Genomic DNA, 13,334 nt, shown 5'->3' with positions numbered 1-13,334 from the left:
TTCCAGGACCCCAGGACAGAGAACAGGTGGGAAAACAGATAATAAGTAGCGGGCTGGTGGATTTAGGCGCAGTCATGGTGATAGTCGCATTCTGTGTAACTGATGCAAACACTGCAATTAAGGCTGGATTCTCAGACTGTATCAACCAAGCCAGACGCAACTATACACAGTCTGCAGGGAACCCACTATAAATATAAAGACATGGGTAAGTTACAAGCAAAAGATCAGGGGAAAAACATGCCATGCAGATGCTAAGGGGAAGGCGCTGGAGTGGCTGTACTTAGTATCAGACAAGCAGACTTCATAACAAGACTGTTGCCAGGGATAAAGACCGCCTTCCTGTGATTGATAAAGGGTAAGTTGATCAAAAGATAAAACAGAAGCAGGCGTTGTGGTACTGCAGGTCTAAGCCACCACTCGGGACACTTGGATCCCATGTTTGAGATCCAGTCCCACCTCCACTTCTTCTTTGTTTTTTGTTTTTTAAATATTTATTTATTTATTAAAAGAGCTACAGAGAGAGAGGAGAGAGGGAAGACAGAGAGATCTGTCTGCTGGTTTACTCCCCAGGTGACCGCAGTGGCTGGAGCTCAATCAGAAGTGGAGCAGCCGGGACAAGAACTGGCACCGATATGGGATGCCAGCATTATAGGCGGCGACTTTACCCATTATGCCACAACACTGGCCCCCGAGCTCCATATCTGATCCAGTTTCCTGCCAACACACTTGGGAGGCAACAGATAATGGCACAATTACTTGGGTTCCAGCCACCCATATTGGGAGACCTGGATGGAATTCCTGGCTCCTGGCTTTGGCTTGGCCCAGCCCTGGCTGTTATGGGCATTTGAGGAGTGAACCAGTAGATAGAAATGCGCGCTCTCTCTCTCTTTCTCTCATCATGCTGCCTTTCAAATAAATAATTAAAAAAAAAATAAAAGACAAAACAATCCTGTGTAAACATATTTAATAACAGAACTTCAAAATACATGAAATAAAAGGCTTCTCAGGAGATTGTAATATGCATTATGCAAGTACTTTTCTTTAAAAAAAAAAAAACTATTTATTTGAAAGAGTTAGAGAAGAAGAGACAGAGAGAAAGATCTTCCATCCACTGGTTCACTCCCCAGATGGCCACAACAGCCAGAGCTGGACCAGGCCAAATCCAAGGTCCTGAAGCCTGGAACTCCATCCGGGTCTCCCACATGGGTGCATGGGCCCAAGCACTTGAGCCATCTGCTGCTTTCTAGGCACATTAGCAGGGGGCTGGATTGGAAGTAGAGCAGCCTGGACTCGAATCGATGCTCACATGGGGCACCGGCATTGCTGGTGGCGGCTTAACCCGCTGCACTACGATGCTGGCCTCTTACCAGTATTTCTTATTCTGAATGTCACTTAACTGAGGGTCTTATTTTCTTTAGTTGGTCTGGAGTTGGCTAAGATATGATGTATTCTTAACAAATGACCACACTCTGAATATAAGTGATTTTTTTAAAGATATATTTTATTTATTTGAAAGAGTTACAGAGAGAGGTAGAGACAAAGAGAAAGAGGTCTTCCATCTGCTGGGTCACTCCCTAAATGGCCTCATGGCCGGAGCTGAGCCAATCTGAAGCCAGGAGCCAGGTGCTTCTGGGTCTCCCACATGGGTGGAAGGGCCCAAGCACTTGGGCCATCTTCTACTGCTTTCCCAGGTGCATTAGCAGGGAGCTGAATCAGAAGTGGAGCATCCGGGACACAAACCAGCATGCATATAGGATACTGGCGCTGCAGGCTGGTGCTTACCCCACTGTGCCACACTGCTGGCCCCCGTAAGTAATTCTATACCACACTGCTTTCCATGAGACAACACCTAGGAAGGAGCTGGTTTATATGAAGTGCACAGTAAGCAGCGATTGAATCTAAGCATGACAAGACACATAGTTGGCTACAAAAGTGAACAAAGAATGACTGGGGGGATATGGGCAGGGAAGAGCCTACACTTCAGTACAAGGAGCGAGATCCCGTTGTTATAGGAGAGGATGCTGGGGCCGGAGGTAGGCCCAGGGGACTAGGGATCATGGGTAGCAAGCATAACATCGAAAGGCTAACGCAGCTCTAACCTGGGGATCAAGACAAGAGAGCAGGAGACGAAAGCCGGAGATCATGAGGCCCCGTGGGCAGTGGAGTCATCGCAGGAAGCTGTGCAGTAGCTGCAGACCAGCCCAGGCAGCCCCTCATGGGGGCGGTTTCTTCCCTTTCCCCTTCCTGCCTGCTCCACTCCACAGCCTGACGCGGCAGCTGCCCTAAGAAAGACTTCTGCCTTTGAAGGCAGCAGTCACCCCTCGGCTACATCTACAGAGCCTGTGTCAACTTATCTGGCGCACTCCTTTCTTTTTGTAATTATATGCTCCAACTCAGTGTTCACTCGGAGACATATTGTGAAAAGGTTGGTTTAAAAGCCTTTTCCGTGCCAAAAGTAATTTTCTGTATGCTTTTCAAGAGAGCAGGGAGAAGGCTAATGAGAACTGATTGCATCACTTAGCTGAGACAGGCTCTGCGTCCTTGTCAGGAGATGTTTGAATTTAAGGTCTCTGGACTGTAATTTAAGGTAAATGGAATAGATCATGAGTTCTTCCCTGGAAACCTGGCATTGAAAGGGTTGCCATGGTAATAGCCAGCTGCTACCTTTGCCCGCAAGCATTTGTTGTGGGACTCTGCACTGTTGCAGGAACCCGGAGCCTGACCAGCTAGATGGCAGGAAAAGAGTGACGGAGTCAGGTGAAGAGTTTGAAGAGCTCCCAGCATGCTGGTCATTTCCTTCAAGGGCCCTGGCCGTTCCCAACAGTGCTTCGCCTCGATGCTGTCTGGGAGCCCCGGTGCCTGTCGGAAGCGCAGTCACTGCCTAGCACCCACGATGCAGTTCCAGGAAGGCCGACCGTAGCACGACCGTAGCACGCACTCCGGTTGCCCAGTCGCAGTGGGGGGTTGCCATTGGAGGGGCGAGGGGAGGCAGCCTCTTGCTTCCTTGAGGAGCAGCAGGGAAGGATTTGAAGGCACCGGCACTGCCAGGCTGCTGAGCACAAACGCTCCTCGTGGTTTTGTAGAGTGAACGAGAGGTCTTCACAAAGTTCGTGGAAATGTCTGTTATGAAAAAGTTATGCATGAATTCCAAATGTTTTTGCACCACAGTCAGTTTTTATATTTTAATCCCATTTTCCACAAACTTTTTGAAGTTCCTTATATACTGAAATATTTACAGGCAAATTGGCATCATACCTGGGATTTGCTTCAAACGATCCCGTGACAGGGTGTAGATGAAATAATATTAGCCACAAAGTGATCACAATTGAAACTAAGTGATGAGTATTAACCTCTGCTTTTTTATATGCTTGAAATTTTCCATTAGTGGAAAGATTGCAAAAACAAAAGGGGCACCTGCACTGTGGTGTAGTGGGTAAGGCAGCTGCCTGCGGTGTCCATATCCCATGTGGGCACCAGTTCGAGTCCCGGCTGCTCCATTTCTGATCCAGCTCTCTGCTGTGGCCTGGGAAAGCAGTAGAAGATGGCCCAGGTCCTTGGGCTCCTGCACCCACGTGGGAGACCCAGAAGAAGCTCCTGGCTTCCATCTGACCCAGCCCTGGCTGTTGCAGCCATTCAGGGCGTGAACCGGCAGATGGAAGATATTTCTCTCTCTCTCTCTCTCTCTCTCTCTCTCTCTCTCTAATTCTTCCTTTCAAATAAATAAAATATTTTTTTAAAAAAAGAAGCCTTTGCTCTGGTCTATTTGGATGCTTGGCAGGAGGCATCTGCGGGGGTCGGGGGAGGTGCTGGGCTGTGTCAGGCTGGCCTTCCCAAGCGTGGGAGCCGGGCAAGATGTCTGGAGCCATGGAAGCTGCATTTCTGACACATGCTAATGAGCCTGGCCCAGGGCTGTAGACAGAGACAGCTTCAGACTGCACTGGGGAAGGATAGCCACCCTGGCCCAGCCCCCTCCTCGACTGCTTCTGACTGGACACGGTGCCAGGGCAGAAGGGGCACTTCCCACCTCTTGACAGCGCTACAAAGCCACTTTGGAAAAGCTGCCAACTCTGCCCAGCCTTGGCGCAGGCACCCCCGAGGAGCAAAGCAAATGTGTTTGCTGAATGCCCGATTTCAAGTCTCTCGGCTCGTCCCCATGATCTTCCCCAGCCTGGTGGGGGGACGGAGCTGTCGCGCTGGGGACCCCAGAGGGCGCCTGCCCCGGGAGTCAGAAGGCTTCATTAAGCCGACACTTGGCAGCTGATTTTGTCATGCTAACTTTAGACCATTCCTAATCAAGGATCACCAGTCCCTGAGGTGGTTGGATCACTGCCCATTTGCAAAAGTAGGTCTTCCTCTAGCAAGCAAATGAGCTCTGAGTTGCGTTACTCGGCTGGTGATGTGGACAGGGCCGAGGAGACCAGGGACACGGATATTCCTCCTGTGGCGACGTTAACTGCTCTGTGTCACCTTGAAAGCAGGTGCCAGGAGCTTAGAACGGAACTCCTCACTCCACCCGCCCCGCTGCCCCACCTGCAGCAGCTCTTCCATTCGGGCCTGAGACCTGGGCATGAGATTAGATTTCTCTTGCGCATCTTCCATATCCAGCTGGTACCCAAGTCTTGTTTTCACCTTTGCCTCCCCGCCTGCATTCATTCATTCCCACAGATGCTTGCTGGGCACTCTCCAGGGGCCAGACACGGTGCTCAGCCCCGGGAACGCAGTGCTGCGCCAGACAGTTCAGCGCCACGTGATCCCTGCCTTTGCTTCCTAAATCCTCTCCTGTCTGGGGCCCCATTGGTCCATTTGCTGCTGCACTAACGAAATACCTGATGCCGGGGGCTGTATAAAGAAAAGAGGCTGAGTTAGCTCGCAGTTTTGGAGACCAAAAGTCCCATCTGTTCAGCTCCTGGTAAGGGCCGCCCTGGCTGAGTCACACCTGGCAGAGTTGGGAAGGGAAAAGGCTGCTTTGTAACAGCCCAGTCTTAGAACTACTTTAATCCCTTCCAACGGCAGGGTCCTATTGACATAATGACCTGCCACAAGGTGCCACCACCTTTCCACCTTGCCAAGCTTCTAGCACAGAAACCCTTGGGACTCACACTCAGACTGTATCAAAACCGTAGCAGGGAGGCCAGCGCTGTGGCGAAGCGGGTAAAGCTGCCGCCTGCAGTGCCGGCATCCCATATGGGTGCCGGTTCGAGTCCCGGCTGCTCTACTTCTGATCCAGCTCTCTGCTATGGCCTGGGAAAGCAGTAGAAGATGGCCCAAGGCCTTGGGTCCCTGCAGCCACTTGGGAGACCTGGAAGAAGCTCCTGGCTCCTGGCTTTCCGGCCATTGCAGCCATCTGGGGAGTGAACCATCAGATGGAAGACTTCTTTCTCTCCCTCTCTGCCTCTGCCTTTCTGTAACTCTGACTTTCAAATAAATAAATAAATCTTAAAAAAAAAAAAAAAAAAGCATAGCAGGCCTGAATCGCCCTCCCCACTGCCTTAGTCAGGCCCCTGCCTTCCCACCTGCTGTTATTTCCTAACCCATCTTCTCAGTGTGACCCCAGGTCTGTTACTCAGTCACTCATCATTGTCTTGTCACCAGTGTCAAAATCCCACCCTGATGTAGCTTGGACAACAAGAAATAAGGTGTCCTTTATTGACTTCCATAGCAAAACCCCAGGAAGAGCCAGATGCTGATGGGCCTACCATCTCTAGTCTCTGCATTTCTTGCATTCTCTCCTTTCACTGGGCTGTCCACAGTCTTCAAACTGTACCACTTTAGAAAGACTCCTTCTTTCCAACTGAGTTTAAAAATCCCAAGGAAACGTTCTGATTGGCTGAATTTGGATCACCTGACCCAGGAGCTGGGCTATGGGTGGTGAGCAGCCTCCAAGGTGACCCCCAGGCCATGCCCACATGCTGGTGCCCTCTCCTAAGTGGAACACAGCAAAAGTCTTGGGGTCTTACTTCCGGCACAGAGTCATAGGCGGACGGTGTCTACCGTCTCAGGTGCACCCTGTGACTCTCGCGGGTTGTTTACCGTGGGGGCAGCCTGCTGCTGCGGACAGCCCTATGCAGAGGGCCCCCAGGAGCCAGCTTGGGGCAGATCCTCAGAGCCTGCCAAAGAGCGGATCTGGACACAGATTCTCTAGCTCTGGCTTGACTTACAAACTGCAACCGCATGAGAGGCCCTGAGCCAGAGCCGTGCATTAGCCGCCCCTGGACTCCTGACCCGCAGGAGCTGAGATGATAAATGTCCGCTGATCCCAACCACTAATTGTGGGGTGTTTGCTACACGACAATGCATCACTATTAGTCTATAATAAAATGGGAGCTGCTATTCCAACCACAAGAGAAAGCGCGTTTCCCATAGAGGGAGGGGGCTGGGCTGGCGATGGAAGAGAACAAGTCCACTCCTACTCCCTAGCGCTTTAGCCTCTTCCTGGCTGTGCAAGAGATTTTCCTATAGTGGAAATCTGATAATGTCGCTTTCCTGCTTAAGTCTTGAAGCTCTCTGTCACGCTGTCTTGGTCATTTCAGGCTGTGTAACAAAGTGTCTAAGACTGGATGGCTTATAAACAATACGAATTCCTCTCTCGCAAATCTGGAGGCTGGAGGCTGGAGGCTGGAGCCCACGATCAGGGCTCCCGTGTGGCCAGGTTTGGGTAAGGGCCCTCTTCCAGGCTGCAGGTGTCTCACGGCGAGCAGAAAGCAAGACAGCTCCCTGGAGTCACATAAAGGCACCAATTCCATTCACAAGAGCGCCACCCTCCTGACCCAAGCACCCTCCAAAGGCAGCACCTCCTAACACCAACACCTTAGGGGTTACATTTTCAACATACGCATTTGTGGGGAGACACAAACATTTTAGTTCATACTGAAAATAAAATCCGGATTTTTTTTTGAAGATTTATTTATTTATTTGAAAGTCAGAGTTACACAGAGAGAGGAGAGGCAGAGAGAGAGAAAGGTCTTCCATCTGCTGGTTCATTCCCATTTGGCCACAATGGCCAGAGCTGGGCTGATCCAAAGCCTGGAGTCAGGAGTTTCTTCTGGGTCTCCCACATGGGTGCAGGCACCCAAGCACCTGGGCCATCCTCCACTGCTTTTCCAGGCCACAGCAGAGAGCTGGATTGGAAGTAGAGCAGCCAGGACTCAAACCGGCGCCCATATGGGATGCCAGCACTGCAGGTGTCAGCTTTACCTGCTACACCACAGCACCGGCCCCAAACTCCAGATTTCTTAGCATGACATCTAAGCCCTTCATGATTAGCACCTGCCTGTCTGTCAAAATTTAGCTCCTAATCCTGCTTCATGCCCCAAGCACACCCCTGCCGTTCCACAAGGACACCCCACAGTCTCCCCATGACTTGTGGTGTTTTTCCTTTTAGGGGCCCACACATGTCTAGTTCTTCAAGGCCCACACACTAACCGTTAATCATAGGTTAAGGCTCAACTCTGGCGTCACCACCTCCAGGAAGTCTTCCTTGATCATCTAGTCCCTCCACCCCTCTTGTCGCTCCCCGTCTTCATGGAGGAACGACACTAAACCCTGCCTAGGCTTCCTATCCGAGTCACGGCACCATTATGTCGCTCCCCCTCTTCATGGAGGAATGACACAGGACCCTGCACTGTTCTTTTGTCTGCTCGGCCCTTCCCGGGTTTGCTGCTGGTTCTTCCCGGGTTGGCTGCCGTCCCTCCACCTCCGTGGAAGGGCGGTTCCCCCTGCCACTTTCCCCACTTCCGCGGGGGAGCGGCACACCGCCGGCCGGCTCTCTCGGGGGGCTGCACAGGTGTTCCCTTAGATGTTCCCGGTGCATGTTGTCTCTCTCCTCCTTTATAGTCCTCTTCCACCAATCCCAACTCTGCTACCCACACGCCGAGTACGCTGCTCTCCTCCAATCAGGAGCAGGTCCTACTGTTTATTGATTGAACTGGAGGCAGCTGTGTAGAAGCTGTTTCCTCCTCTCCCAGCGCCATATTGTGGGAGAGCAGATGCATAGAATAAGTCTTAATTCCAGTAACTTAGTCTAGTCCGAGTTGCTCCCAGTTGCTCCCCACCCCTCTATCTCCCGAGCTCTAACTGCCTCCTTTCCCGTGGCTGTTATCCCACCATAGGGAATTGTTGGAGTGATTATCCACCTCCCTCAATAATCTCTGCTTTTTGAAGGAGGAACCAAATCCTTCACATTCGAATCCCTAGTGTCTTCTTGCTATCTGTTTGTAATTAATTAGCCAGTTAGCTAATTAATTGATATGTTGTATCAAGAAATTACTCTCACCTCCACCTACCTATTAATACTAGTTTCATTATCAAGGAGTGTGGGAGGGGGTGGAAGATAAAATTTCATCTTCTTAAAAAGATAAAACCTGATTATGATCAAACATATCTTTTTTTAAAAAGTTTATTTCATTATTTTTAATCTATTTGAAAAGCAGAGTGACAGAAGCAGAGAGACAGAGAGAGGTCGTCCATCAGCTGGTTCACTCCCCAAATGGCCGCAACAGCCAGAGCTGGGCCCTCTGGAGCCAGGAGCCAGGAGTCTCATCCAGGTCTCCCATGCAGGCCCAGGGGCCCAAGGACTTGGGCCATTTTCCACTGCTTTCCCAGGCCATAGCAGAGAGCTGGATCGGAAGTGGAGCAAGCGGGACCTGAACTGGCGCCCATATGGGATGCCGGTGCTGCAGGTGGTTGCTTTACCTGCTACACCATGGTGCCAGCCCTTGTTGTTAATAATTGTAATAGAATCACCTAACAGATTCCAAAGACAAATGAAGATTAAGTGGGTTACAGAAATAGCATAATCTGAGAATAAATTCTGCGAGTCAGACATCCTTGGGTTCCAGGCCCTGCCATTTCCTAGCTCTGTCACGGTAAGGGGATCACGAAACATCGCTGAACCTCGACCTCCTTGACATGAGTGGAGATGACAATGATTTCTAGGTCACAGTGTTGGCTTGAGAGAGAAATGACACCGTCGATACGTAAACACTTGGGTTCTGGGTGTCTGATCAGCCAGCCACCCGCTCCGCCTTCCCTAGGCCCCCTCCCCTCTCCTGTATACTCCTGGGGTGAAAAATCTGGGTCAGCATGAGTGGCTGCTAAGTGAGAAGAATATTGAAGAGAAAAACCAAGGAATTATAGCCTTCAGGGAAGCTAGAGCATTTTACTTAAAAATTGCTTGAGCGATGTCTTTGTAGAGGTTTGCAATTTGTATGCAAATAAACTGGTCTCCCCGTATCCCGAGCTGAGACCTCGCCCTGGGCAAAAGCTTGAAGAAGACTGACTGTGTGGCCCGCAGAGGAGCCTCCAGCAGCTTCCCCTTGCTGCCAGGTTAAAGGGAAACCTCTGATAATTCCCACCGCCGTAGCCTTTAACGAATGCATCAGTATGGAAGGCTATTAAAGCCAGGTCATCCCCGTCTGTATTTGCCGCATCATCTCTGCTGTACTCACTGCATCCTTGTTCTCACAGTCATTGTCTGGGCTGGGTCTCCACTGGGGAAAACCACACCGACTTCCTGAAAACCCAAGTCAACAGCCGCAGGAGAGAAAGCTGAGAACAAACTGGCAGGCATCCCAATTCCCAGAGACTCTCGGAACTGAAGGAGAGCAGAGGTTTTGTTGTATTCGTCTTCATTCGTTCATTCATTCATTCAACAAACACAGCCTGCCGCAAGCTAAGTAGGCACTGTTATTAGGTCTTCTGCCCTCATACAGTTTTCAGTCCAATGGGAGTACAGAAGGATACAGGAAATTTTTTTAAAGGATTTATTTTATTTATTTGAAACGTAGATGGATGTCCCCCTCCATGCTGCTCTGGCTGGAGGTCCTGGATTCTAATAAATACTTTTAAATCTCAAAAAAAAAAAAAAAAAAAAAAAGAAAGAAAGAAAGAAAGAAAGAAAAAAAGAAACAGTAATAGAGAGAGACGGGGAAAAGAGAAACTTCTTCCATCTGCTGGTTCACTCCCCAGATGGCCACAACAGCCAGGGCTGGGCCAGACTGAAGCCAGGAGTCTACAACTCCTTCCAGGATTCCCACATGGATGGCAGGGTCCAAGGAGGTGGGCCATCCTCTGCTGCTTTCCCAGGTGCATTAGCAGGGAGCTGGATGGGAAACAGAGCAGCCAAGACCTTTGTGGCCTTTTGGGTAGTGAACTAGTTGATGGAAGACTCTCTCTCTCTGCCTTTCAAATAAGTAAATAAATCTTTAACAAATTAAAACAAAAAGCTCATGGAAAATGTGTGTCCTTAAAAAGTTATGCATATGGCCGGCGCCGTGGCTCGCTAGGCTAATCCTCCGCCTAGCGGCGCCAGCACACCGGGTTCTAGTCCCGGTCGGGGCGCCGGATTCTATCCCGGTTGCCCCTCTTCCAGGCCAGCTCTCTGCTGTGGCCCCGGAGTGCAGTGGAGGATGGCCCAGGTGCTTGGGCCCTGCACCCACATGGGAGACCAGGAGAAGCACCTGGCTCCTGGCTTCGGATCAGTGCGGCCACTGGGGAGTGAACCAATGGCAAAGGAAGACCTTTCTCTCTGTCTCTCTCTCTCACTGTCCACTCTGCCTGTCAAAAAATTAATTAATTAATTTAAAAAAAGTTATGCATAGATTTCAGATTTTTTGGCACCAAAATAAACTTACTTTTTAAATTCTATTTTTCTTCTATTTTTTTTTAAAGTACCCTCCCTTGGGATTCCATCCCTCTCCCCATCCACCCCCACAAAGAGCCTGGCATTTTTTTTTTAGAATTATTTTTATTTATTTGAAAGAGTTACAGAGAGAGGTTCAGAGAGAGAGAGATATCTTCCATTCCGTTGGTTCACTCTCCAAATGACCACAATGGCCAGAGCTGAGTTGAGCCAAAGCCAGGAGCTTCTTCTGAGTCTCCCGTGCGGGTGCAGGGGCCCAGGGACTTGGGCCATCTTCCACTGCTTTCCCAGGCCATTGCAGAGAGCTGGATCGGAAGAGGTGCACCTGAGACTCAAACTGGCGCCCATATAGGATGCTAGCGCTGTAGGTGGGGGCTTTAACCTGGTAGGCTGTAGTGCCGGCTCCTAGCCTGGCATTTTCTTTACCTCTGCTCGTGACCAGTACTACCCTATGTAACTTGCACAACACCCCGAAAAGTAGGGGTCGTTCTCCCTCTCTTAGCAGTGAGACTGCGGGCTGGGTTTCGAGATAGTAACTCGCCACAGGGTGTCCAGCTAGCAAGAGACCACCAGACGTCACCCCTTCTCCTGCCACCTTGCCAGCTGGGGCGCTGTCCGTGCTGTTGTAAAGCTGAGTGCTTCCTGACCACGCAGCATGGCCGTCCTCCCTCAGGCCTGTGAGAGGGTCAAGGCCAGGCCCTGGGCAGCCTCTGCAGACCAAGGCCACTGGCCTGCGCCGGGGCCGCAGCCTCCCTCTCCTCTGCTCCAGGTCCTGGGAGCCCTAGATTCTGTGAGGCAGATGAGAGAGGGGCTGCTCTGCCCTGAGGTCCCCAGACAGCCATGCCCCCTGCTGCTCCTTCAGAATGTCTGCCGCCATCGGGGGAAAGGCCCTGAGGCTGAGACAGCGAACCTGCACAGGGCTAGAAGGCGGTGCCCGCTTTGTTGGGGACCCAGCCTCCCGAGTTCCGCTTCCTGCGGAAAGCCCCCGTGTCCCGCGACGTGAGGAGTTCCAAACCCGGTCGGAGTCTCAAGTGGCTGCTGAACTGGCTTTCCTGTGTCCCCGGGCCAGCGAGCTCCAGCTCAGGAGTGAAGTGGGCGCCTCCTCTTGTCCGGGTCGGCGTCCCAGCCCCTGGGGCCACCCAGTGTGGCTGCAAGGCTGTGCCCAGGGCTGGAGCATGCTCTGCTCAGCGAGAGAATCCACAGCTCCAGGACGAACCAGCACTAGCCCGCCCCACTGTCAGGCCAATCTGTGGCAGCTGTGCCCAGCCTGCTGCACCAGCCCTCCAGGGTAGGAGGCCTGGCCACGGGCATTGTCTCATTTGACACCATTTTTTCTCCCTCCCTCCCTCCCTCCCTCCCTCCTTCCTTCCTTCCTTCCTTCCTTCCTTCCTTCCTTCCTTCCTTCCTTCTTTCCTCCTCCCCTCCCCTCCCCTCCCCTCCCCTCCCCTCCCCTCCCTTCCTCTCCCCTCTCCCCTCCCCTCTCCTCCCCCCTCCCCTCTCCTCCCCCCTCCCCTCTCCTCCCCCTCCCCTCTCCTCCCCCTCCCCTCTCCTCCCCCCTCCCCTCTCCTCCCCCCTCTCCTCCCTCCTCCCCTCCCCTCCCCTCCCCTTCCCTCCCCTCTCCTCTCCTCTCCTCTCCTTTTCTGCAGTTGAGAACACTGGACTCAGGAGGCCCAAGTGACTTGCTGAAGGTCTCCAGACTCATGAGTCCCTGGGCCCGAGCCGGAGCCCTCTCCTCTCCACTCCTGCGTGAGCCTGGCTGCTGCGTGAGCGTGCAGAGCCTCGGGTGAGCTCACCGCTCTTCCACAAGGCAGCCCAAGTCCTCACCTTGGGCGGATAAGGCCACAGGGCAAGCTACCTATACTGAGGACCCACAAGCGCAAAGCTAATTTACCAGGAGAAATAGCACAAAACAGAGAGCCTCAAGGCTAGAAAGATATTTGGGGGGGGGGGGGGGTCACAAAAACAAAAACAAAAAAACAAACCTTGGCCAGAAGGCAGAGAGAAAGCAGCCCATGCAGCCAAGGAGCCCTGGGCCAGAACATTCCAGACTGTCACCCTTCTGAGCTCAGAGAAAATGCCTGACACCGGGCAGAGCAGCAATGGCCTGCGGTGTTGTGCCACGGACACCATGTGGCCGGGTCCGCTGAGTGCCATGCCTCTCATCCCCTGCCCTTTGTCTCGAGAGGATTCAGCCCCTTCGCCTGTTTCTACACCTGCAAAGTGAGGAGAGCAGGACCAACCATGCAAGCATGTGGGGTGGCAATCGTTTGTCTAGCAGAATAGACAAGACCAAGCCTGTCTGGACTCTGCAGTGAGGCTGGGAGAGCTATCTAGAGCCCCAGTGTCCACGAGCGGGACAGCCACACACAGCTGGGATCCCAGGACACAGGGGTCAGCGTCGGTGTGAACCAGAAGGCCATGAAGGTCAGGAAACAGACCCTGGATCTGACTTCATGACTTCGAATCTCGCCTCTACCTCCCAGTGGCTGGGTAACCATGAGCAAATGCGAAGACTTCCATGGGCTTCCATTTCCTAGCTTGTGAATGAGATGATACCACAAACACCTAGGGGGCCAGCGCTGTGGTGTAGTAGGTTAAACCTCTGCCTGCAGTGCCACCATCCCATATGGGCACTGGTTCGAGTCCCAGCTGCTCGACTTCCAATCTGGCTCCCCGCTAATGGCCTGGGAAAGCA

The sequence above is a fragment of the Oryctolagus cuniculus genome, chromosome 20 (genome assembly GCF_051225735.1).
Source record: "Oryctolagus cuniculus isolate XC-2025 breed Fujian yellow rabbit chromosome 20, ASM5122573v1, whole genome shotgun sequence".
Taxonomy (NCBI): Eukaryota; Metazoa; Chordata; class Mammalia; order Lagomorpha; family Leporidae; genus Oryctolagus; species Oryctolagus cuniculus.
The sequence above is the reverse complement of the archived record's forward strand: the minus strand, read 5'-3'. Positions refer to the sequence as shown.